Source organism: Erythrolamprus reginae, chromosome 5 (assembly GCF_031021105.1).
Source record: "Erythrolamprus reginae isolate rEryReg1 chromosome 5, rEryReg1.hap1, whole genome shotgun sequence".
In the NCBI taxonomy this organism is placed as follows: domain Eukaryota; kingdom Metazoa; phylum Chordata; class Lepidosauria; order Squamata; family Dipsadidae; genus Erythrolamprus; species Erythrolamprus reginae.
In genome coordinates, this window is record NC_091954.1 from 47,583,481 (window position 1) to 47,610,842 (window position 27,362).

General features: G+C 43.2%; 1 protein-coding gene across 7 annotated transcripts in view; it reads left to right on the forward strand.

Annotated features, from left to right (window-relative positions):
* Nucleotides 1-27,362, forward strand: part of CTBP2 (C-terminal binding protein 2) — a 310,474-nt gene that overhangs the window by 122,638 nt on the left and 160,474 nt on the right. The gene's annotated exons all lie outside the window — the stretch shown is intronic.

Here is a 27,362-nt window from a genome sequence, read left to right on the forward strand (position 1 = left end):
ATCAACCAGCATGTTCTGATCCTTACGGACAACATAGCCACAAAAAGCCACATTTGCAGACAGGGAGGCACCAGATCCAAGGCCCTCATGAGGGAGGCCCAAAAATTGGGCCTTTGGGCGGAGAGACACCTCCAGTCGCTACTAGCAGATCACATCTCGGGGAGCCTCAACGTCCAAGCGGACTGGCTCTCACGAGCGACTATAGATCCAGGAGAGTGGAACCTCCATCAGGCATTGTTCCACCAGGTCTGCCTCAGGTTCGGTCAACCAGTACTAGACTTGTTTGCGACCGCAGCCAATGCCCAGCTCCCTCGCTTCATCTCCAGGTTTCCATCCCCGGGAGCAGAGGCAATCAATGCTCTCAGGATTCCTTGGCCTCCAGGTCTACTGTATGCCTTCCCTCCAATTCCAATTCTCCCAGACGTGATCCACAAGATCATCCTAGAGAGGGCTCGAGTAATCCTGATCGCCCCTCACTGGCCTCGCAGGCCCTGGTTCACGGACCTTCAACATCTGTCCGTCCAGGATCCCTGGCGACTCCCCGTTTTGGAGGATATGTTGCGGCAGGGAGCCTCCTTTCATCCAGACCCGGAGTGGTTCCACCTCATCGCCTGGCTATTATCAGGAGAGACCTAGACCTGTGAGGGTATGACCCGGACACAGTGGAAATCATCCTGAAGGCTAGAAGAGGGTCTACCAATCGGATATATGACCACAATTGGTCCAAATTCCATCAGTGGTGCTCGCAGGAAGGCTTATCTCCCCTGTGTCTTCCCATTCACAGGATAATCTCCTTCCTCATGAAAGGTTTCCATCAAGGCCTTTCCACCAGCACCATCCGTCGCCACCTGGCAGCCATCTCTTCTGTTTTGGCAGGGCCTCGCAGGCAGCCTCTCCGTTCCTTCCCGGAAATTCAAGAATTTCTCAAAGGAATTGCCAATCTCAGGCCTTCTAAGATCCACAGATATCTTTCCTGGGACTTGCCACGGGTTCTTCATTCCCTCACTCAGGCACCCTATGAACCCCTGAAATCAGCGTCCCTCAGGTACCTATCCTTTAAGGTAGCATTCCTGGTGGCGATTACTTCCGCCCGGCGCATATCTGAGTTGGCAGCCCTCTCAATCAGGCAGTACCGCTGCCAGTTCCACCAGGACAAGGTGGTTCTGCGACTGGATCCCACCTTTCTACCAAAGGTCAGTTCCATGTTCCACAGATCCCAGGATATTGTATTACCTTCTTTCTGTCTCCAACGGGAGCATCCCCTGGCAATTAGATGGCACACTCTGGACCTTACTAGAGCGTTAAAAACTTATATTCAACGCACAGGACCCATTAGGAGGTCCGAAGCGCTCTTCGTGGCCTATCATCCCAGATCCATGGGTTCCAAAGCATCTTCTACAGTAATAGGCCGTTGGATCAGAGGGACCATCTCTAAGCATATGAGACAGCCTCCCTCTCCATCCCAAAGAACATTACAGCGCACTCCACCAGAAGTGCTGCCACATCTGCCGCTTGGACGACTCAAGCCCCGTTGCAGGAAGTCTGCAAAGCAGCCACTTGGGCCTCACCAAATTCCTTCATAAGGCACTACAAGATCGATTCTTATGCTTCAGCGGACGCTGCCTTCGGCAGAAGAGTACTCCAATCCGTTATCTCTCACGATAGCAATCTAATCCCACCCTAGGGACCAATCTATTGGGTATGTCCCATGTGACTGCTAGACCCGCTCCTTCAGTACGGAGAATAGGCGTTGATTGCTTACCTGAACGCCTCTTCTCGTACGGTGAGCGGGTACAGCAGTCACTTCCCTCCCTTGTATGTGTCTTCTATGACTTCTATACCTATTTCTCTTCTAACAATGAGAGTTGAACACTAATGAGCCTTCACATCTGAGCCTAGTCTACGGATTTGCGAATTCTGGGGAAGGGGCGGATCCAGCAAGCTTTTTTAATACTAGGCTCAGTCCCATCGGATTGGACAGGAGCAACCCATGTGACTGCTGTACCCGCTCACCGTATGAGAAGAGGCGTTCAGGTAAGCAATCAACGCCTATTTTCAAGGTCCACCCAAATTACCAAAGCCAAATTTTTATGAAAATTTGAAGTTCAGAACTATGGTTTTGAGAGGATTGATAACCACCCTCTCACAGGAAAATGTTTGGATTTTCAAAGAAATAGTTCTCTGAAAGTGGGGTGGGAGAGAATAATTTAAATTATTACTGGCAAAGTTTTGCTTCTAAGAATTTCTCTATAAAAAGAATCATTTGACCAACAGTCAGTCTCAACTCCCTGATAGCTTTTAGTTTTTCTATAAACAATTTCTGTCTTCAGTCAAGCCCTAGAAAAAATACAAAAGAAAGTACATTGGATCTTCCTGTCTATAGTCCAGAAAAAATAGATGTTGGTAAATCTTCTGTCAGTCTTAAAACCATAAATTCTACAGTGTAGAAGATACGGAAGAGTTAATGAAATGAAAAAAATTCTTATTAAGCTATTGAATCCAAATCTGTGAAAAAATTTAGGAAAAGAAAAATATAGGAAAAAATATAGGAAAAAAAGAAACTGTAACACTTTTATGGATAAAGATTTCCAATTACAATTGACCTAGCTAGACTAGTTATTGGTTTCCTCTTTGAGTAATTCTTGGAGTTCAGCTCAAGTTCATGGTTCATTACAGAAAGAATACAGTAGATGGAAAGAAATAATCTCCACCTTCTGCTGGGAAGTTTGTAAGCAAGGCCCTCTTGGTTCCTCCTCCTCTTCAGTTCTTGTGCATTTCTCAGCTTCATATAATGTGTGAGCAAAAAACAGCTTTTTTGGGTAAACTGTTAATTTAATGAAGATTAATTTTCTTGTAATATCCAAAATGTGCATTTATTGTAAGTAAAGGCTTTTTAAAAAATAAGTGAGATTTATTTCAAATCAAATATATTGAGAATACAGTACTATAGTGAAGCTTTAAAAGTCAGTTGCCTGGCGGGTAAAAATAACTACTTACCGGTAGTTCAGCAAGATCAGAGGACATGGTATAGTTTAAGACAGATAACTAACTCCTGTTTTAGATGTATATCCAGGCAACAGCACATATGCAACACGCAATATACTTACAGTCAATACCTGTATGTTAGCATTGAAAATTAGAAGTCCAGTTAGCATTCTCTTTGGAGTGGACTTGAATTTCTCATTGTGACTCAGGCAGACTGTTTCCCACCTTTGCATATGCCCACTAAGGTAGTCTTGGCAAACCTTTTCGGCACCGAGTGCTGAAATGGGGTGGAAGAGCAGCTGCCCATTGTGCATGCACATGCTAGGAAGGTGATCTTCTGGTTTCTGGTATGTGCATGCACACTGGTTTCCTGGTCTTCCAGTTTCTGGTATGCACACACGCACAGAAATCAGCTGGCCAGTGTGCATGTGTGCCAGAAGCAGCAAGATTTTCCCGGTGCGTGCATGCGCACTGGGCGACTGCATTTCTGGTTTCTGGCCCTCCCATGCATGTGAGGACCAGCTGGTTGGAACCCGGAAGAGCAACGGGCAACTCCTCGCGTGCCCTGAGAGATGATTCTGCGTGCCACTTCCGGCATGTTTGCCATAGATGTTGTTTAATGTACTTGGCAGCCCAGACTATAAGGTAGGGAAATATAATAATATAAAAAAGAGCAGCTATCCCCTGGTCAGGTTTCCACAATGTAAAGACCCCAAAACAAAACTTTTGGGAAGTTTTCCTGCTACTCCTTGCAATAGGGAACCAGGGATTTCTCTTGGTAATTTATCCACAGTTCATGTTCAAGAAGGTATCAGTTGCCCATAGTGCCCCTGTCTGCATCTAGCAAATTAAGAACAAGCTAGTAGTTAAACCTGTTTTTCCTAATGAGCGATATGAAATTATAAAGGCATGGTCTAGGTTCCACCATTTGTGCCATTGTATAAATGGCATCTTATGGGACAGGATTTTAAGGGAAACAAAAATTTTAGTTTTGTCTGTTCCGGTTTCTCAGCATGGGTCAATTTATTCAGAGGTTTTACGGCAGAGATCTCTAGACTTGCCAACTTTAAGTCCCGTGAGCTACAACTCCCAGAATTTCTCCAGACAGCATGATTAGCTGAGGAATTCTGGGAGTTGAAGTCCACAAGTCTTCAACTTGTCAAGTTTGGAGACCTCGGTTTTAAGTCAAGGTTTCCCAACTTTAAGATGCATGAACTTCAACACTCATATTTGGCTGGGGAATTCTGAAAGTCCATTTACCTTAAAGTTGCCAAAGCTAGGAAACCCTGCTTTAGGGTGTACTATGTCATACCCAAAATTAGAAACTTGTCACTTGATTTTTGTTTTGGTTAGCCTTTTCTCCCCACACTTTATACTTGGGGAAACACAAATGATCCAAACAGTGTTTGTGAGCCCAGATTTAGCAGTTTCCATGCTATCCTGTAGAGCAAGCTGTGTTGATGGCAGAGGAATTTCCAGCTCTCCAGCAGCCTGCAAATTGTGCACTAGCTAATAAATGCCCTTGCCCCTGCTGTGACTTATGTGGTATCCTGTAGTATTTTTTATTACAAGGGTGATCCCTCTTTTGGTAGCATGTGGCGCTACAGCTGGGACACCAAGGAGAATCTCGCTTTGTGAAGATGAACGGAGAATATGTTCCTCAGAACTACTATGCTTAATGAGGCTAAAGTTCTGGTATTAGGAGATGTTAATGAGCTGGAGCATATAAACTAACTGCAGGAGAAATCCTTTTAATAGTAGCAGCATTCGAAGAAAGGAAGAAAGAAAATATTGGAAGTTGATTCATGACTTCCTGCATTTGAAACAGGGCAGTTAGCCAAATAAATTTATCATGATTCCATTTGTGATAGCATAGCACACTGTAGCATAACACTTAGACTTGTATACCGCTCACAGTGCTTTACAGCGCTCTCTAAGCAGTTTACAAAGTCAGCATATTGCCCTCAATCTTGGTCTTCATGATGCTGTTGATTGGGGGATGGGGGATTTCATCAAGGAGATATGTTTAATTATTAAGTAAGTAAGTATTGTATGACGCTCCTCTCTGAGGACTGGTTTTATGCGCTGGACAGATAGAATAAATACCTGTAAATTTAGTGGTTACTAAAGACTTATACCTGTGTTCTAAATAATCTGATTGACACTGAACATTTCACAATTTTAAGCATCTTGCTCCAGATAGAAATGCCACTTCTAGTTTTCTTAATCTTGTATCATGACTACCTATTTAAAATTATTATTTGTATGCATACCCATTTTCAATTATTTGATCGAGTTAAATTTTACTCTAAATCTTTACCAGAAAAACATATTTATGCCCTGAAAAGGTATTGTTGAATTATTTGAAAGTTTGTTTTTTGCGCTGGGGTTTTTTTGGGGGGGGGGGGGAAGAAAATTTTAACTTAATTTTAAAGGGACTGTCCAACAGTATTCCTTTTCTTGAGCTGCCTGTATTGATCATTCCTAACCATGACTGCATTCATATAATACTGACTGTAACTCTTCTAACTTCTGATAGATTAGAATCAATCATTTTTAAAGTTCCAAGATTGATTAAAGTAGCAGTAATTCAGAATGTAATTCTACATGTTATTAAATTAAACTGCTTGTGGTATGAAAAGCAATATAGGCTGGAACTTTTTTAACAGTAGAGATTGTCTTCAATTTACTAGAGTTCAAAGTTACAACCGCATTGAAAAATGTGACGGATGACTGTTTTTCACAGCTTTAATCTTTGCAGCCATCCTCATGATCATGCGATCAGAACTGAGATACTTGACAACTAGTTCATATTTATGACCAAGGTCATGGGGTCGCCTTCTGTAACCTTCTGACAAAGTCAGTGGAGAAGCCAGATTCACTTAAAAACTGACTAATCAACTTAACAACTTTGATTCACTTAACAACTTCGGCAAGAAAAGTTATAAAATGGGGCAAAACACATTTAACAACCAAACTTTTGAACTCAATTGTTGCAGTAAGGATTGACTGTATAAACTAGGAGTTCCTATTAACATTTTTAGAGAACACCAGAAGTGGTAGGCAAACAAAGCAAAAGGGCTTTTTGTCAGGTTAGATGATTTGACCTTCCTTCTATTGGCTATATTATCTAAGGTGTAGCTCTTTTTGCCATCAACAGTTGTTGGAGTCTGAATCTGGGAAAACTCTCTAGTAAACGACAACTCAGTTCAGATAGTTGGAGTGAGGGTGAAGATAACCCTTCCCTAATAGTTCCCAGAATGCAGATTTCATGTACATATTAAGGGCTCTAGTTTGTCAAAATTGTGACTACAGACCTGGAACAATAAAGAAATCTACCTGGAAGAATCACTACATGTCCTTCTTGGCTTTTAGGGCCTGACACTATCTTTATGTCATAATTGGCTTTCCCTGGTCAAGTTGGCAATGTATAACAGTACTACTGATTTGTTACCGAAGTGGTATTTGTGTCCACTACATTGTTGTAAAAAAATTAACTGCTGGATTACTTTAGCTGTTATTGCAGATTGCAAATTTTATATTCTCCACTGCATCTGGAAGGAGAGTCCAACATGGGTAATTCACCAATCTTATTGGTAGAGACTGAGTTAATTTAAATATTTAAATATGAGGTAGTCACCGCCCCTTAGCAGCCCCCAATACCTCAGTTTTAAAAACTCAGTCTTAGTGTAGAGACTGTTGAGTTGGCTTCTCTGATGAAGCATTAATAATAATAGTAATAATAGTAATAATAATAATAGTAATAATACTAATAATGATAGTAATAATAAATTATTAATTTTTCTGGTTTTTTTCCCCTTTCTTTTTGCAGGTGCTGTGAATCAGGAAGGGGATTTCAAGGGGTCTCTGCCCTCCGCGGGCAGAATCACCCCCACCGTGAATCTCCTCGAGCTTCCCTTCCCTCAGTGGGTACTATGCTCAGCGAGGAGCAACTCAGCCTTGGGTCCCCGGCCTCAGTGGCCATACCCGGCTGCCAGCTGAAGGTGAGGGGGTCAGCCCCCCTCACTGGGAAGCTTGGACGGCAAGAATTTCGCCGGGAACGAAGGCGCTTGGGTTTGGCGCCCAGCCAGCGCCTCTCAGCTGTTCGGCGGCTAATTTGACAGCCGCCGCCGCCGCAAGCCGCTCGCTGAGCCGGAAAAGCCGCGCGGATCGGCTATTTGAAACGGCTGTCAGATTCGAGCGTGGGGGGGGCAGGGCCCTTACCGGCGAGCCTCCCAGAGACCTGTCAGCGGCAAAAAAAGCGGGAACGCCATTTTTGAAGGCAAGGAATCCCGCGCCCGCCATGATTGGGCGGGTAATGTTGCTCTCCGCCCAATCACTGGGCGCGACCAACTGTCACTGGGCAGCATTATGCTCTAAATTGCCTAGACGCCATTTTTCGCTGATATTTGGCCATTGACAGTCGTGTTTGTCAAGTGTCTCTTAAGCTCGCTGTTTAAAAACAACTGTGAACTGTGAGTATGGAGGAAAAGACCCTTGAGAAGTCATCTTCCCCCAGTGTATTGCCTCAGGATAAAGGCAAGGGGAAGTCCAAGGACAAATCTAAGGCCCAAGCATCTTCATCAATGAAGGAGGCAGAGAGGCGCATTAAAGCGTTGGAGCAGAGACTGGAGGCAGCCCTCTTAACTCCTAGAACCACCTCTCCCTTATTGCAGGCCAGGGATCCACCAGCCCAATGTAATTTGAGACCATCAGAGACATTATCAGAGAGGGAATGGTCTCCAGAGAGGCAGCACTTCATGCCTCAAGTGGTTCCTCCTGCTGGGCCTCAGCAACAGAGACCAGGGTCTGCCAGCCACTCATTACGGAGTGCCCCATCTGCCACCTTTACACCCACTGCGGCTGGGTTGCGTGTGGCACCTGATACCTGGCAGCAGATGTCCCCTGCCTTGCAAGGCCTCATCTCTGATGTATACTCACAAGGGATGGCTGTGGGGGTGCAACAAACTGCCCAACACCCCCGCTCTGCACAGCCCAAGAACCTGTGGGCTGCACCGCCCCCCTCGGGTATGGGGTCCTGGATGGAGGAGCCGTCTCCCCTGGAGGACATGGAAAAAGAATACGATTTTTCAGATGATGAATCAGCTCCAGATCCTCCTGTGCAAGCTGGACTTTTTAAGGCTCCCCTTTTTAAAATTCTGCTACACAAAGCTAAGCAGGTGGCAGATTTACCAGGTCCAACCAAGGCCTCCGAGGCCTCAGAGGACCCTAAGCCTTCAGCAGTGCTATTCAAGGAGCCCCAACCTGAGACTGAACATGTGCCATCCTCCGATATATTTAGGCAAAGCATCAAACGCCCATGGCAACAGCCTGCAGCAGCTCAAGGTCCTTCAGTCATCGAAAGGAAATTTTATACCTTGGATGATGACATGGAAAAGCTGCTAGAATTTCCGCCCATCGATCAGCCAGTAATGACCTTGATCTCTAAGGCCTTAGTACCATCTGAGACTGGTGACAGCTTGAAGCCGGAGGATAGAAAGGCGGAAATTTTATTGAGGAAATCCCATCATATGGCTAGCTGGGCGTTTCGGGCAGCGACCGCGGCTTCATTTTTCAATAGGGCCTCCATAATGTGGTTACAGGAGGTACAGGCCCGCCTAGGTCCGGAAGAAGGTCGCTTACGTCAGGACCTCAGTAAATTATTGGCAGCTGCGGAGTTTTCTGCGGATGCAACTCTCCATGCCGCAAAGTTTTCGGCTAGAGGGATGGCGGCGTCACTTGCATCCAGACGCCTCCTGTGGCTGAGGAGTTGGCCAGCGGACCTGAAGTCCAAGTGGAACCTGGCATCATCTCCATACCAAGGGGAGAAGCTCTTTGGAGAAGCCTTGGACCCTGTCCTCATCGAGGATAAGGACAAACGTAAGACCCTCCCTAGAGCATACCGGCGCCAGGAGCGTAGACCCAATCCTTACGCTCGCCGTCAGCCCTTTCGTTGGGATTCCTCTTCCTCGGCGAGTCAAGGTAATAGGTCATACACCCAAAATCAGTATGGCCAGCCCACCTTTAGAGGGGACCGAGCGGCCTTTCAGGATAGGCCCAGAGGATACCAGCAGTCTCGGCGTCCTTTTAGAGGGAACCAACGTGGCTTCAGGCGCACAAAATGACTTGGCTCCATTACAGCCCATAGGAGGCAAACTTCAACGCTTCAGTGCCTCCTGGAGAATTACCTCCACCGACAAGTGGGCAAGGGCCACAATATCAAGAGGACTGCGCCTGGAATTCTTGCAGCCCCCGCCAAACCGGTTTGTCACCTGTCCACTAACGCGAGACCCACTCAAAAGACGTCATCTTCAACTGGAGATAACACACCTTCTCAACATACAAGCAATAGAGAAGGTGCCCGAACATGCCAAGGGCACAGGATTTTATTCCGTTGTGTTCCTAGTGCCGAAGTCTTCGGGGGGGTTCAGGATGATATTAAACCTAAAGCTCCTGAATACCTTCATTCGGTATCGCAGATTTCGCATGCACTCCCTGCAGTCAATTTTGGCCTCTGTTCGGCACAACGATTTTCTCACATCTATCGACCTCAAAGAGGCTTACCTGCATGTTCCGGTTTGGCCAGCTCATCGTCGGTACCTCAGGTTTTGTCTCAACGGGGTCCACTACCAGTACCGTGCCATGCCGTTCGGCCTATCTTCGGCTCCCCGTACATTTACGAAGCTGATGGACATTCTGACAGCACATCTAAGGGCCCAGTCCATAAGAGTTATGGCATACTTGGACGACATAATCGTTATGTCCAAGTCTATGGTCCAAGCGCAACACCATCTGGCGCTCACACGGGAAACTCTGGAGAGGCACGGCTACACGGTCAACGTGGAGAAGAGCCATCTTCATCCCACCACATCAATCCAACACCTCGGCTCCATCATAGACACCGCAGAGGACACGGTCTCGCTAACACCAGAGAGGGTCCTCAATATACGGAGATTGGTAACCAGCCTTCGTCGACAAAGGCAAATACCGTTGGCGACATTGTCCAAGGTACTAGGGACTATGGTCTCAGCCATAGGGATTGTGCCTTGGGCTCGCCATCATATGAGGGGCCTCCAATGGTTTCTCCTCCCGGCCCAGAGGGACAAGATGAGTCACTCCCACCGAAAGGTGCGACTCCCAGCTTCAGTCAAGCAGTCGCTGGCATGGTGGTTGTCCCCAGCCTTGATCCAGGGTTCTCCTCTTCGCAGCCACGAGCGTGTGATCATCACAACAGACGCGAGCTTGTCGGGCTGGGGCGCTCATATGGGGCCTCATATAGCTCAGGGCCTGTGGTGTCAGGAGGACTTAACCCAGGTCAATATCAACGTTCTCGAACTCAGAGCGGTTTTCTTAGCCCTTCAGGCCTTCGCTCCCTGGGTTCAAGACAGGCATGTCCTGGTTCTGACGGACAACGTGGCCACAAAAGCCCACCTGAACCATCAAGGAGGTACCAGATCTCATCGCCTCATGACTCAAGCCACGGACCTCTTCGATTGGGCCGAATCTCATCTGGCCTCTCTGACGGCGGAGCATATTGCCGGGACCAGCAATGTGCAGGCGGACTGGCTGAGCAGGTCCACTCTGGATCCTTCGGAGTGGCAGCTGGACCCTGCACTCTTCAAGCAGATAGTGCTACGATTTGGTCTTCCATTGGTGGACCTCTTCGCAACCCCAGCAAACACCCAATTGCAGAGGTTTTTCTCCCGGTTTCCGACTCCAGGGGCGGAGGGGGTCAACGCCCTATGGTCACCATGGCCCCAGGGGTTACTGTATGCCTTTCCCCCCACGTGTCTTATTCAAAGGATATTAGACAAGACAATTCGGGAGGGGGTGGAAATGATCTTGGTGGCTCCCTATTGGCCGAGACGGCCTTGGTTTGCAGACCTAGTAGCCCTGTCGGTGTCTTCCCCGTGGAGGATTCCAGATTCCGAGGTAGTGTTGGTTCAGGGGTCAGTTTGCCATCCGGACCCTCAGTGGTTCAAACTGACCGCCTGGCACTTGAAAGGGCGGGTCTGAGACAGCAAGCCTTACCAGACGAGGTTATATCCACCATACAGGCAGCACGTCGCCCATCTACGGTAAGACTCTACCAGTCCACTTGGGCGGCCTTCTGTAAGTTTTGTTCGGATCACCAGCTTAACCCGGGGGAGGCTTCGGTTGTGTCAATCTTACGATTCCTACAGTCAGGGGTGGAGAAGGGGTTAGCCCCAAATACCTTGAAAAGGCATTTAGCGGCTCTGGCAACCATCATCCGGGTACCCCACGCTCGCTCCCTGGCACAGGATCCTTGGATTAGGGATTTTATTAAGGGCGCGATTAACACTCATGCGCCTCCAGTGCATAGGTTCCCGACGTGGGACCTTTCCCTAGTACTCAAGGCGTTGACAGCCCCTCCTTTCGAGCCAATGAGGACGATTCCAGTACGATTGCTCTCCTTAAAGACTGCCTTTTTAGTGGCAATTACGTCGGCACGCAGAGTGTCGGAGCTGTCGGCCCTGTCTACGCGTGCAGATTTATGTATATTCCACCCTGATCGGGTAGTTTTAAGGTTGGACCCTACATTTATCCCCAAAATTAACTCTGGGTTTCATAGGGCTCAAGAGTTAGTCTTGCCAGACTTTTGCACACATGGACAGCACCCTCTCGAGCTGAGATGGCACAAGGTAGATGTTCGGAGGGCCTTGAAAATCTACATCAGACGGACTGGACATTTCAGGAAATCTGAGCGGCTGTTTGTGTCCTTTGGTCAGCGATCAATGGGTCTGGCAGTGTCAGCTAAATCCATCAGTCGCTGGCTGAAAGACTGTATTGAGGAGGCTTACAAAGCCCGGTCTCAGGTACCACCAACCGGGGTAACAGCGCATTCCACTAGAAGTGCAGCCACTTCAGTGGCTTGGAGGACTCAGGCGTCCATTGAGGACATTTGCAGGGCGGCTACGTGGGCGTCTCCTAATACCTTCATACGCCATTACAAACTGGACTCAGTAGCTTCGGCGGAAGCTTCGTTTGGGAGACGGGTTTTGCAGCAAGTGTGTTCAACTCCTGCGACCGTAGCTCAGCCTTTTCCCTCCCATGGGTAGTAATCTTTGGCATATCCCATGTTGGACTCTCCTTCCAGATGCAGTGGAGAAGAACCGTTGTACATACCTGAACGGTCTTCTCGATGCACTGGAAGGAGAGTCCAAACCCACCCGGCATGGTTGTTTCGCCAAGTCGCTGGAGTTTGGGATTCAATTTGCACTGTTATGAGGTTATATGGTTGTTGTTCAATAAACAGGTTATCCTTAAACTGGCTTCGTTTTTAAAACTGAGGTATTGGGGGCTGCTAAGGGGCGGTGACTACCTCATATTTAAATATTTAAATTAACTCAGTCTCTACCAATAAGATTGGTGAATTACCCATGTTGGACTCTCCTTCCAGTGCATCGAGAAGACCGTTCAGGTATGTACAACGGTTCTTCCATTTAACAGAGTTTGCCATTCTAGAGGCCTCTAGAGCTTTGTAGGCTGTGCTTAAAAGCATTTTAAATAGTCATTGGATGGTGTAATGATTGAATCTCTCTCCTGTGCTATTAATATATCTAGAAATCTAGATTGGATATCCATTTTTGTACTGAATTACTGGCAAGTAGCCACATCAACTGAAATATGAGTGGTCACCTGTGTTAAAGACTTATTTGATTGCAATGTAATTCAGGTTTGTGATATTGTTCAGCAAAATCAAAATCCACTGACACGAAAATGACTTCCAAAGAAGGTTGCTTATCATTGAACCAACTCTGTTTTATTTCTTTCATTTTCAGATTTATTCTGTCCTTCATATTATAACTAATAATAAAGATCAGATCTGTTTGATCGGATGGTTTTAAGCATCCGTTACCAAGGGCTTCTCCCTTGTGGGGTGCCTCAGGGGTCGGTCCTCTCCCCTTCTATTTAATATCTACATGAAATTGCTGGGTGAGATCATCCAAGGGCATGGGGTGAAGTATCATCAGTATGCTGATGATACCCAGCTGTACATCTCCACCCCATGTCCAGTAAACGAAGCAGTGGAAGTGATGTGCCGGTGCCTGGAGGCTGTTAGGGTCTGGATGGGTGTCAACAGACTCAAACTCAACCCGGATAAGACGGAGTGGCTGTGGGTTTTGCCTCCCAAGGACAATTCCATCTGTCCATCCATTACCCTGGAGGGGGGAGGGGAAATCCAGGCGTCCTACTTGACCCACAGCTTACATTAGAGAACTATCAGCTGTGGCGAGGGGGGCGTTTGCCCAGATTCGCATCGTGTACCAGTTGCGGCCCTACCTGGACCGGGGTCACTGCTCACAGTCACTTATGCCCTTGAGGTTCGACTACTGTAATGCTCTCTACATGTCGTCTGGCGGGACCCAGGGAAGAGCCTTCTCTGTGGCGGACCCCACCCTCTGTAATCAACTCCCCCCGGAGATTAGGATTGCCTCCACTGTCCTTGCCTTTCACAAACTCCTTAAAACACACCTCTGTCGTCAGGCATGGGGAAATTGATTACCCCTGGGCCGCTTCCGTTTTATGTATGGTTTGTATGAGATGTATGGTTGTTTTTTATATTAAGGAGTTTTAAACTGCTTTTACTATTGGATTTGTACTGTTTTGTTGTTGTGAGCCGCTCTGAGTCTCCGGAGAGGGGTGGCATACAAATCTAATTAATAATAATAATAATAATAATAATAACAACAACAACAACAACAACAACAACAAACTTGTCTGGTGATAACTCTGCTCCTGATGGATTGCAAGCTTGATGATAGATTTTATTTGGAACTGAAAGAAAGAAAAACTTAAGAGCATAATATAATTAATTTCATAAGACCAACATCCCTTTCCTCTTCCTCTTTTGCATAAGGTAGATGGATATTTTAATTTTTTTTGTAAAGGCTCCTCTACCAGTTAACATTTTTCAGTTGCCCAGTTATTCATAGGTCTCTTCAGTGATGAAATCCAATTTTTTTTTACTACCAGTTCTGTGGACGTGGCTTGGTGGGCGTGGCAGGGGAAGGATACGGCAAATCTCCGTTCCCTTCCAACTTCAGGGAAACGATACTGCAAAATCCCCATTCCCTCCCCACTCCTGGGGGAAGGATATTGCAAAATCTCCATTATCATTCCACTCTGGGAACAGCCAGAGGTGGTATTTGCTGATTCTATGAACTACAGTAGTACCTCTAGATACGAGCTGCTCCACATGCGAGTATTCCAAGTTACGAGCTGCGACGCGAGCAAAATTTCTGTTCGACGCCCGAGCTCAAATTCGGGATACGAGCCGAGCTTCCACTAGGTGGCGCAAGACTCTCCTTGCTTCCAGGTATCTCGACGCGAAAAACAAAGTCTAAAGGCATTCGTTCGAGATGCGAGTTGATCGACTTACGAGCTCGGGTCTGGAACGAATTAAACTCGTATGTCGAGGTACCACTGTATTCAAAAATTCCACTAACGGTTCTGCCACCTGCTGGATTTCACCCCTGGGTCTCTTGGATCTAAGGTTGTATAAGCACCCTTTTGTGAAAAAGTGAGGTGTCACCTTCAGTATCCTCGCCACAGAAGCACTTTGCAGTCCAACCTTCTCTGAGGGCCTCACATTCAGTTGCAGAGCTACTTTGCAGCCCTGTTTGCATCACTCCAGAAATCCTTGTGGCATCTCTATTGTTGATTTTTCCCCCTTATCAGGAGCGAGAGGAAGTGAAGCCACATCGGAGGAAGAGACTGCTTGGCAAAAGATATACTTTTGGTTTTGGCAGGGAGCAGAAAGGGGGAGCAAAAGGGTGATCTTAAAATGATGAATTCTGAGAAAAAACTGCTTGTGTCATAGCTTTGACTGTGCAGGACAAGCACTCCCATTTTGACAGCCTTATGTTCTCAGCACCGTACTTCTTTCAGAAAGGATTAATGTACTTTGAAAAGGGCATGGGCTCTTGTTCAAAATGTCTCGAGATGACAAATTTAGCCAACATGGAAGAAAACATTTACAGATAGATTAACCAGGGGACTGGCCTCAGTAGCTCCTCAAAGGAAAAACACTGAGAAATAAGGTAAATAAATAAAAAGAAAGCAGAGTGTATATTTCTGATACATTCTTTTCCTATAGTCTCATGATCACCCTTAACTTGGCTATTGAATGGGTAAATTTTTTTTGAGTTCACACAGTATAATGTAGACTAACACAATGGGTTGGATCTAAGCCAAAAAACCCAACAACCCCTTAACTACCCCCAAATTAAGTTTGTCATTAAAATGCTTAGTAGTTTTGTAGGTTCAGCCTTTAGGCATTTAGTATACAAGGGTGGGGACAAATGGTGAAATTGTATGTTGCAACTTCACAGCCTCAATTCCATACCTTTGGTGCAAAAGCTTGCATTGTGATATCGCAACACATTTTGTGATTTGGTAAAACTTTGGATTGTTGCTGTGGTCTTTGCGTCCAAATTCTTATTTGATCTTCTCAAGGTATGTTAATTCTTGCTGCACTGTTTTAATTCATGAGAAGCTTGGATTATAAATTGGCGATCAAAGAAACAAAATTGATTTTGCATAAATAGCTTAATACCTACTTTGTAAACAATAAATATTGAACTTTAAAACAATATAAAATAAAACGGAAAGCAAAACTTTCTTCAAATAATAACTGTATATAATTAGTATACAATCTGCTTTGTTTCCCAATTGTGGTTCTACAGTGTGTCTGATTATATTTTAAACTGTATTTTTAATTATTCTGTGGTTCAGTTTTGAAGACACTTAATTTTGATTTTATTACTGTGAACTGTCAAAACTGGAACAGTGTGATGGATAAAATAATCTAAAAAAATTTAAATTATAATTCTATAGATAGCCTTACACTATGTGCTTTTATATATAATATAAGTAATGTATTTTTAAAGTACAAATAATGCAGCCTATATTTACCTTTACAACTACTGTAAGAAATAGAACCTAAGGAGGCTAACAGCAGAGAAAAATATGCAACATTTTAACTAAAACACATTATAAAGTAGAATCAATATAATTTATCTATGTAAAAGTGTTGAATATAAGAATCTCTGTCAGTTTTAATGATTGTTGCACTGAATTATTATGAATGGAAATTATTATTTAAAATATATTGACACATTTAAAACAAACCATGGATTTATTTTGTTGTAGGATTTTTAAATTTTCTAATAAAATGACAAATACTAGCAGTAATCAGGTTAATTTTGGGGGGGGGGCTGACAAAATGTTGAATTTCAGCATGTTTGTATGTGTATGTATATAGTATGTGTGTGTGTATGCAACCTATATAATTATTTTAACAAATATGTAATTAACTTGTAGATAGAGAGAATATAATATAAATAAAATCCCTCTGGATCTTGAAAATCTTATTTTCCAGATCTGTATCATCCAATTGTAGCATTGTTCTACATTTTATTTTAGGTGACCCACTTCTAATGACAGATTCAAGAATAAAGATATCATTTAATTTGGAGTGCCTTTACTTTAGTGGTGAATTTTCTGCTTAGGTAGATAAATAATTTTATTTGTTCACTATTGCCTACCAGTCTAGAGATTGGAAGCCCATGGATTCTAGTCTTACCTTAGACATAAGGCAGGGGTGGGTTCCATCTATCTTTGCTACCTGTTCACTCGCGATGGAAGTGCACTTTGCTCATGTGCGTGCCCCGTCACGTCAAGCAAAACACCTGGAAATGACCCTCTGCGCATGCACAGAAGCCTTTGTGCATGGGTAGAGGGTTTTTTTTTGCAAGCAGTGGTGACCAGAGGACTGGTAGGGGAGCCAGTCATCACTGCCGGTTTAGTGAGCGGATGTAAATTTCCACCGGCAATTTCCGAACCGGCAACAACCCACCACTGACATGAGCCCATCTGCGTGTCCTTGGGCCAGTCACACTCAGCCATTAATGAAGAAACAAAATAAACTTTTTCCAAAAAGCCTTGTCAAGGCTTTGGGATTTATCCAAGAAGTCACCAGTCAAGATTTACTAAAAGAAACAAAGTCCTTCTGAGGAAATACTGTATCTCCAACTTTCTTAAATCTGAATTCCTGCAGAATAAATTACAAAAGGCAGTCTAGGCAGTCCGGAATCAACTCTGACCGAAGACACCAATCCCCACTCCCACCCCCACCCCGATTTAAACTTGGATACTAATGTATGACATAATATATAGGAAAAAGTTTGGAATGTGTTCTTCTGTTCCTCAAGAAAAATTCTATTACACTCCCCCATTCGGCCCAGGTAATTTTGTAGGCTAAAAAGCATCACTTGTAGGATATTTTTCAAAGTACCAGTAAAAGGTACAATGTAAAAACAAGCTTTTGTTTGAATTTAGAAAATCTGAATTAGCATTCTCGTCATGGAGAGATAAGTGACTTTAATCTTGGTTTCTTGCTACGAACAGGAACCAGGTTGATACACTCCCTATCTGCTATTGATTATTTTTAAAGTGCATAATATAATTACTGATTGTACAAATGTTTCCTTATTGAGTTTGCTTCCCAAGCAGACTGATAGTATTTTTAATTTAGACATTTGGGATCGAGCCTCCATTTATGCAAAAGATGAATATTTCCTGTCAGTTGTGAGACTTGTAGGTGATAGCTCTTATCCAGTTCGACCTGATCAAGATTGACGTAATAGTGCTGTAGGAAAATAATGCTTAGCAGAAGCTGAACCATGGGGAGAGGAAAAAGTATTTGGCAAAGATGGTGAGGATTCCTGTTGTAAAATAATGTGGCAGATGGGTACTCAGTTGAAAACTCCAGGGTGGTTCCTGCTTGGGGCTGTGTATGTTGCAGGGGACAGCTCTGAGTGAAATACTTCATTTAGATATTAGCTGTTTTATTATACAGTGATGTGTAGGCCAATTAACATGTTGTATTTTAGTTTGGGGAATGGCATTGCTATCTTCTGTTTGATTATATGCACTGTCAAGCTGCAGCACAGGAGTCTGGCATATGCCATCCTCAAACAATCACACTGAGCGTATTACAGGAGTACACTTACTCTGCTTTCACCATTACCTAGCAATTGAAGCAACAGGAAATTGTGACCTAAAATTAATATGTTTTTCAATAGAAAGCTGAATTAGGTACTGTTTACATACAAGGGTCTCCCAGAAAGTAATGCACTACATTTTTTTTCTTCAACAATTATTTATTGAACACAATGAAACTTCAAACAAGAAAGTATGATGTTTCTTTTACACTCCCTATTTTTCCACGTAATCTCTGTCCCATTCTATGGACTTCCTCCAGCACAAGGGTGGGCAATTAATTTTGCCATGGGTCGCATGAGAAATTGGGATGGTTTTAGAGGGCCGGACTAATATAATTGACTCAGTTCTACCCTCTTCCTTGTTTTATTTCTCCCAAATCACCCCCCCCCAATACACACACACAAAGAGCGCAAACCTCCCCGCTGTTCCTTATTTATTTATTTGCCTCTCTGCTCTCCTCCCCCTCCTCCCTTCACTTCCTCACTTACGCAACCCCTCCCCAGCAGCCCACACCCTCACTCCCGGCTAGCCCTGCCCCCACATTATCACAATAACACTCACTTATGGCACAATAACACCCAATATGGCATGAAGCCGCCTGCCCACGTTCCTCTCCTCTGTGTCGGCCTGCCCCGCCCCCCCAGCAGCCCTCCACTCTTGCATCCTATCCTCTGGGCTGTTGTCTCCCCCTCCCCCTCCCCGGTCTTGGCTGCCCAGCCTATTCCTGTCGCGGTTGGGCTGCTGCTGCTGCCGCCCTGAGCCTCAGCAACTGTCCTCCCTCCCAACCTGCTGACTTTTGTCCGGCACCACAGAGAGGAGAGAGCCGTGAGGAAGGAGGGATTGTTGCTTTCCTGCGGCAAAACAGGACTAAAAAAGGGCAACCCTGATTTGTTCCGCGATGGTGGGACTCTTAAGAGAGCCTTGTTGATGGGTGCATTTTTGTCCTGTTCATTCGAGGCGCTTGTTCTCCCCCCCCCCTACATTCCATGGCTTCTTTCTCCAGGAAATCGGTCACAGATAGCGGGCGGGCTGGTCACAGACAGCGGGCGGGCCGGATGCGGGCTGCCCCTTGCCCAGGTCTGCTCCAGCGAGACACAAGGGTATGTATGCCCTGTCGGTACCACTCCTTGTTCTAGTCACTAAGCCATTTCTGCACTGTGCGAATCACCTCTTCGTCATCCTCAAAATGTCTTCCATGACTAACCGTAATTCTGTCGACTGCAGATTCTCCATAAACTGTACACAAACGTTTGTGAATGTTGCCAATAGTTTCTTTCTCCGCAGTGAGAAATTCAATGATGACATGCTGCTTGTAACGTACATCACTTACAGATAACATTTCAAAACACTGCTGCAGCTGCGCTATCTGTCTGAAGAAACACAACATTTACACACACACACCTGACAATTCAAATAATATATATTTAAAATTTGGCATTCCTACCATTACAGTAGGCTGAGGAAAAAAATGTGGTGCATTACTTTCTGGGCAACCCTCGCATTTTACATTGTGCCATCCTAGTTTTACCGATGTTGTCATCCTGATACAAATATCAGGAATTGCTTGAAATATGCCTAGGGAGATTTTCAGTCATCCAGGTCGTAGTTGTCTCAAAAGTGCTTCAAAAGGCAAGTGGACTTTCTTTGTTTTTCCTTGAAGACATTTCACTTATCATCCAAGAAGTGAAAGTGAACTGCAGAAGCTTCTTGGATAGGAAGCAAAACATCTTCAAGCAAAAACAAACAAAAGTTCAGTTGCCGTTTGAAGAAACACCTTTGGGATGCCTGAAATATGCTTCCTTTTGTTTTATCCCTAGATGTAATTCCTTTCTCCTCTGCTGACAAAAGGAATATGCAGAGAAACCTGCTTATAGTTCATATTGAGTTATTATAGTTTGGCTACTGTCTGTTTCTGTGGCGAAACTACACAAATCTTAATTTTATTTTCAAGAAAAGCAAATTATCTTAATCTTTTTTGACTGAACTCATGACAGGCAATTGGTTAAAGTCGTTGTAGATGGTGTTTGCAGATTAGAGAATATTCACTGGGTTATTTATTTGTTTATTTTATATTTCTGTTTCTCTAAATTGGTCTTTTTAAGATACTTATACCATACTTGTTATATCAGATGGGATATTTATTCTGTGCGTTCTGCTTCTATTGATTTGTGAGTTCTTGTGGTCTTGTTTATGTCTCAAAAGTTACAGGTGGATTGCTAGAGCTGCCTACGATGAATAAAATTTACCGTTGTATGGATGCATGACCTAGCAAATTGTTAACTGGTCTGTAAAACTTTAACAAGTAATTTGGGGATTCCAGAATTCTTCCATATTATCTGCCCCTTTCCCCAGCATTTCAATACAATTCTCTTCCTGCCTCATAAAATAATGTATGCAAAGCACAACCAGTTTAAAAATTGATGTAGGATCTGGAACAAAATAAGCAAGGTGATTTGTTACTCTTTTTGTGCTTTAAACTCCCCTAGCACTGAGCTTTGGTATATAAGCACATTAATGCCTTAAAGTTAGGCTATGATAGGTTTCCATGGGATGTTTATCTAACACCTGGTAAGAGCTAGTAGAAGTTATCCGTATAAATTGTTTTAAATTTTGCAAACTATTCCCTGGAATAATTAATTATAGAATTATAGATTTGAAGAATACTGAAAATTCATAGAAATCATAAGATATCTAATATTGTCTATGAAAAAAAAACACATTTTAGATGCCCTTTTGAAAATCCAATGGGAAAAGTTTAGTTAGATTTCTCAACACGTTTTATTAACATTTATTAAAATTGAACAATTGAAAAGTCACTAAAATTAAAATGAAACATAGTTTCTAAAACCTTGCTTATATAATGTTTTGGCTAGAATTTCTAATCTGATATCTAAGAAAAATCACAGGTGAAAGAAAGGTCAAATCTTTCTTTCTTTCTTTCTTTCTTTCTTTCTTTCTTTCTATAAACTTTACATTAATTGAAATGAAATACTTCCTTCTTGTGGTTGTGGAATGTATTATACAGTGGTACCTCTACTTAAGAACTTAATTTGCTCCGTGACCAGGTTCTTAAATAGAAAAGTTTGTAAGTAGAAGCAATTTTTCCCATAGGAATCAATGTAAAAGCAAATAATGTGTGCAAACCGATTAGGAAAGAAATAAAAGCTCGGAATTTGGGTGGGAGGAGGAGGAGGAAGAAGAAGAAGAGGAGGAGGACAGTCGCTGCCGAAGGAAGAAGGTGAGGTGTAAGTGGAATCAAAAAAATCCAAAACTTAAGGCTTAAAAAAAAAGAGGGACCTTGAGGTGGAGAGAGAAACCCAGGGGGAATGGCAGGAAACTAGCTGGGCCTTCGTGCAGCTCTCAAATTTCCTGGGAAATTTTTCCGGCCTTGGTTTCTTAAATAGAAAATGGTTCTTAAGAAGAGGCAAAAAATATTGGTTCTTATCTAGAAAAATTCTTAAGTAGAGGTACCACTATACTTAATCAGATGTACTGTGCTGTGCTATGCTTTTTAAATAATGTAACTTAGACTTGGATGGCAAAAGAGCTTTCCCACAGAAATTGCTGGTTAGAATCCTTGAAAGTCATACCTAGAGAATTTTTATTTCTGCTTGCTTATCACTTTTTTTTGTTTAGGTTTAGCAATATCAATAGCATTGGTTAGACAATAAATTTATACTTTTCTCTTGTCTGCCACTTTGAAAGAATCAACTCACTGAAGAGAAAAACACCCAAACAGGCTATGTGCTGATTAAGATATATGGCAAAAAAACAAAACTAAGTACAATGGTAGTAAATGCGTGGCATAATCAAAACAGAAAGAAATGGAAAATATTCGTCTTTTTCTTTCCAGCTTTACATTGTAGTACAATGATTTTTACTTATTTATACTATTTTAAGAGCTCAAGCTAAATACCAAGCTACGCCGATTTCAAGCCCCCTGAAAAGATTAAGAGCTAACTAATTCCCATATTAGCTTTGGAAATGATAAATTCACTCCAAGGTCATTTTTCCACCCGATTGATATTCATGCTCTCTATGATAAACACCAAGCACTACCATGTGAGGGCACATGCAAATTATGTTTATATTACACAGAACTGACACAATCAAATTACCAATATGATGATTTTAGCAAATTCAAACTTATTTTTTTTTGGCTCTTAAAGATTGTTAAATGCCATTCATTGGCTTTGCATTACAATTCCGCTACATTTTTGCATTTTGCTAATAAATCCATTTGTCAGGAAGCAGCTTTTCTTAAAATACATCTTGAAATGTTAAATATAACTGAAGTTTTGATTTAGAAAACTGTTTTGATTTAGAAAAATTAACCCAATCAGTATTCGGGAGCAAATCTCTTTGAACTCACCGGATACCTTGTCCCATCTGATTTTGCTTTCCTTCTCATTATTTTAAGAAAACAGGAATGCTATAAAGGAAAATGCCATTTCCCCCCAATATCTTTGAGTTCCCATAGACATTGTATCATCATTCTTAGAAAGTAAAAACAGAGGATTGATAATGCTTGATAATTTGATTTGAGAAGAAAACACAGAAATAAACTAAAGTGGGAAAGAGAGTGGGATGCAATCAATTCTACTAGTTTACCCTTTGGCAAATATATGCTTTTTTATTTGTCATTTCCCCCTTGTTAAGTATTTTGTGAGAGCACCCATTTTCTTGCCTACAAAAGTTTAAATATGCCCTCTGGTCTTCTAAAATTGGACAACTGTGACTGAAATTAAATGAATGTTAATGAATTTAATAAATACTGTAGCTGTTAACATTTCGTATTAGTAGTAGGAACTTTTAGAGTATATTCATTCCAACTGAAATTCATAGCAACCCAGTGGTTTCTAAGATATGACTGTTGCATTTGGTAAGAATAGAAATGTAAATGCAGATGTGCCCGGAAAGTTAGATTCTTCAGCGTCTCCTGCAGTCTATTATTTTGTTTGCTTTGAGATTTCCATGGAGGTCTACTGAAATACTTTATCATATCATAGAATGAAGCCCGTCTATCATGAATAATTCATAATTTTATATGAATTTACTCCCATAACCTACTCCTCTGTGGGTTCAATGGAGCTTACTTTCATAAAGATGGGAATAGCAGCACAGCCTTGACTTTTTAAAAGGATAACATTGCCCTACCTTATTCACAGGATTTTTACCAGGGCCCAGGAAATATTAGCCTCTGTTGCTTGCTCTCCTGTCTTTTCAAACTTATTTGCCTTTCTTAACACAAGCACACCACATTCGTGAAGAAGAGAACAGCTTGTTGTTGCTTCTGCTAGTCCTTTGTCTAGAAGTCTCTTCCTCTCACTTAAGCTACTTGTGAGGCTAAAACATTGCTCTGAACACTTCAGAGGTCAGGCACATGTAGCAGAAATGTAATGAATAGAGAGAGTTCGTCTTACTTATTCTGTGAGTAAACAGTAGATGGCGTTTCTTTGGTCTTTGTTTATTTAGAATGTCTTAATACTGAGGAATTAATAAACCCTCCAATATCCATAAAAGTGCCAGGTTTACAAAATGCAGCCATAATTCAGGTGAAATAATTAAGGCATTCCTGGATTTGTTTCATCCCTGGGTTGACACATTGGAGAGAGCTTCATTTGGTAGGAATCAGCAGTTTTATGTGGCAATTAATTTTAACTTCAATGGGGAAGCTAAAGTGCTCAAATTGTACCCTTGGTTTCTACACAGAGGTGGAAATAGCCCAATATTTATTATTAAGACTTCGGGGCTATGAAGTAGCACACGTAGTAGAATGAAATGAAGCTTTTAAGATTTTACCCAAAGCTGATTTAGTTTATGGTATAATCTGCTAGTTAAACCATATTGCAGGCTTTCAGCCGCCTTTAAAATAAATCACATTAGTTACTGTGAAAAACCTCACCTCTTGATTACAGCACATTATTTTACTTTCTCTCAATTCTGCTATATGAATAATGCATGTATGTAGTTCTATGGGTAATTAATTATTGTGGAAATGCACAAAATGGAGTTCCAGGTATTAATATAACTTAAGTTTCCCAATCAACTAATTTTAATATTTAACTAGATAAAATCTAGAGGGATTCTTATTCTGTCTTATGTAGATTTATTTATTTATTTTATTAATTGGACTTATATGCTGCCCCTCTCCGTGGACTTGGGGCAGCTTACAACATTTTAGTAAAAATACAATAAAAAAAACATTCTAGGCTAATTAATAGGATAATAACTTTAAAAAAATTCTTAAAATTAAGCATTTAAAATCAAAAAGTCAGAGAGTAAAAGTTGCAATAAAGAAGAGATACTGGGGAGGTCTCAGCGGCCTCCGGGATGGCCGGGCCTTTGTGCCGAGCGACGGGAGGGCTGAGCTTGCTGAATCGACTGGTTCGCCCCGGAGGCAAGCTAGGTCCGCGGCCCGGAGTGCGGCGGGCAAGTGAAGGTGTACATATTAATACTCAGTACCGCCAATTTGTACCACCACCACGGTTCGCAGTAGTCGTCGGTGAAGCATCCAGTAGTCTCATGTGGTTCTGGATTTTGTGCCGCTTCTGGCATGACCCCGATGAAGTGCTGGGTCATTTCCCATTCCCAGATCCTTCTTTGTGGACAGATGAAGAGCTAGGAATTCCTACAGATGATGAATAATAAACATGCGGTTTCAAAGTGGCTCTTAATATATGATACTTTGCTTAATAAGAAAGCATTAATTAAGATCTGTTGTTGCAAAATAAGGAATATCACATTAAAATTGAACTACACCAAAAAAAAAAAGAGAGAGAGATACTGATAATTGAAAAGATTTGGAACAAACCAAACTTACAGGATCAAAATGGCCAAGCAGATCCTATGGGAAGCAGGCAATCCCTGAAGTAAATGGACTTATACCATATAAGTCTGTAAACAACTAGTAGCTTGAGGTGCATTTGAATGTTCTTCAGCTTGGACTAGCTGAAGTTAGTACTCCTCAAGCACAACTCTCTGTAAACATATTGCAGTAGTCAAGTAGTGAGGTGACAAGGACATGGGTGACGGCTTGAACCCCTGTCTCTTGATATAGGACGGTGCAATAGATCCTAAGCACAGTTCACAGGAGAGGCTTAGGAAATAGTCTCTCCCCTAACCAACATTCACTGAAGCAGTCCACAAAAAGGAAGAGAAACCACAGTAAAACGGTTCCCCCCAATTCCCAACTCATGAAACTATCTCAGTAGGATACCTCTCAAAACCAGGTGAAGGAGCACAAGGATGAATGCAACATCTCTACTGAAGGCTCTTCTTTTTACTGTTGTCAACTAGAGCAGTGATGGCTAACCTTTTTGGTGCTGAGTGTCCAAAGCGCACGTGCACGCACCAATGCACACACACATTCCCGAAACCTCAAAATGCAATTCAAGTGCAGGCCCCGTGTGTGCATCCCCTGTGCATGTGTCCAAGCCCCCACACGTATGAGCCCCCCATGCCCCATTTTGGGCCTGGAAAGCCACTTGTATCAACCAGGAAGCCAAAACTCAGCGGGTTGCTACTTTCAGCCTATGTTGGTGCAGCTGGGCTCATGACTCTGCCCTGAGACACCAGCCTGTCACTGTTGCAGCCTCTTTGCCAATGCGAACACCTTGCAGCCTCAACCGTTTTGCTGGTGCGAATGGCCTGCAGGCGTTGCCTCTTTGCTGGTGCAAATGGCCTACCGCCACTGCCTCTTTACTAGTGTGAATAACTTGCACCTGCCAGCAGGAGCAGCCTGCTGTCACTGTGTTTTTGACACCCAAATGCCCTGCAGTCACTCTGCCTTTGCCGGCATGAATGGCCTGCAACTGCAACCTCTTTGCTGGCACGAACGACCTGCTGGCGCAGCCTCTTTGTTGGTGTGGGGCCCTTTGAGCCCTGTTTTGGACCTGCAACCAACCTGGAAGCTGAAATGGGGCAGAGGGGGCCTGACATCAACAAAGAGGCTGCGGTGACAGACTGTTTGTGCTGGCAAAGAGGCATCAGGCCATTCGCATTGGCAAAGTGGCTGTAGCTGTAGCCTGTTCATGCCGGTAAAGAGACTGCAGTGGCAGTCTGCTTGCATTAGGAAAGGGGTTGTGGGAGCAGGCCGTTCTCACTGGCAAAGATGATGAGGCTGCAGGCTGTTCGCACTGGCAAAGGGGCTGCAGGTGCAAGCTATTTGCATTAGCAAAGAGGAAGTATTGGCAGGCTAGTGTCTCAGGGTAGTCAAAGATGAACCCCAAAAATGCAATGTGAGCACTCCCACACATGTGTGCATGCATCCCGCAAGTTCCTCTTCCCTTTACGTATGCGAACCTGCGTTCCTCGCATGCCCCGCATGCATGAGCGGCAGAGACCCGAACATCGGCTGGTCGGCAGGAAGTGCACACACATTGTTGGGGCAATGGCTGGCTCTGTGTGCCATAGGTTCGCCATAACGATGCTAGAATTTGGTTTTTGAAGTAGTCATTTCTAGTTTTGCTGTAAGCCTAACCATTTTGGAAGGCTTTCCTTGCAGATGATTTAAATAGTAGCCACTGCAGGGATCCCAGTGTTAATTATAAAACAAAGTGTATATACACCCAGCAGATATTGCTACCCTCCTTTCTTTAACCTGACCTGTAAGCTTATGGCTTCACTATATTGGAATGATCTTTCATTCAGAGTATGCGTATAGCTACCTTAAAGAGTTCTCTTGAGATAAAAGAGAAAGAAAGAAGGGGGTGGTGAGGTAGGCTTCTGAAGTTATATATCTTATCCAAAGACCTTTCAACTTACTCAGTTACCTCACCTCCTATCATATGATTATTAGCACATTTATATAGCCTGTCTTGAACAGCTTGAAGGGAGGCAAAGAGAGAGGTTGTCAGGCCGAAGCCATCATTTGAGTTAGATATTTTGGCCTGCCACAAATAGAGCAGTACAGTGGGAATTGGGAGGGGTGGTTGCGCCCTGACAGAGGTTTCTTTAGGAATTTGCCTGACATTAAATATCAAACTCTCTGGTTAGACTATTTGGGTGTCCGTCAATAACTTTTAAAGGATTCTGTTCCTTCTCTCTTTCAAATATTCTCCACAGATTAGTAGTTTGTTCCTATATATCAATTTATCACAATCTTTTAATGAAGATAATTAAGATCAGGATAAGGATAACATGCACCAATTATTAATTGTTTTACGTAGAAGAATAGACTGGAAACTAGTATGAATCAAGTTAGACTTTCCTTTGCTTTGTTGCCATAAAAACTCCTACTACAATGGAAACCAGTCACTGCCTAAAAGATTACTTCTGCTGATGGTAGTATCTACAAATGTTGTCAGATTCAGTAAAAACTAGGCTAAATCTTGCCCCAGAGCAAC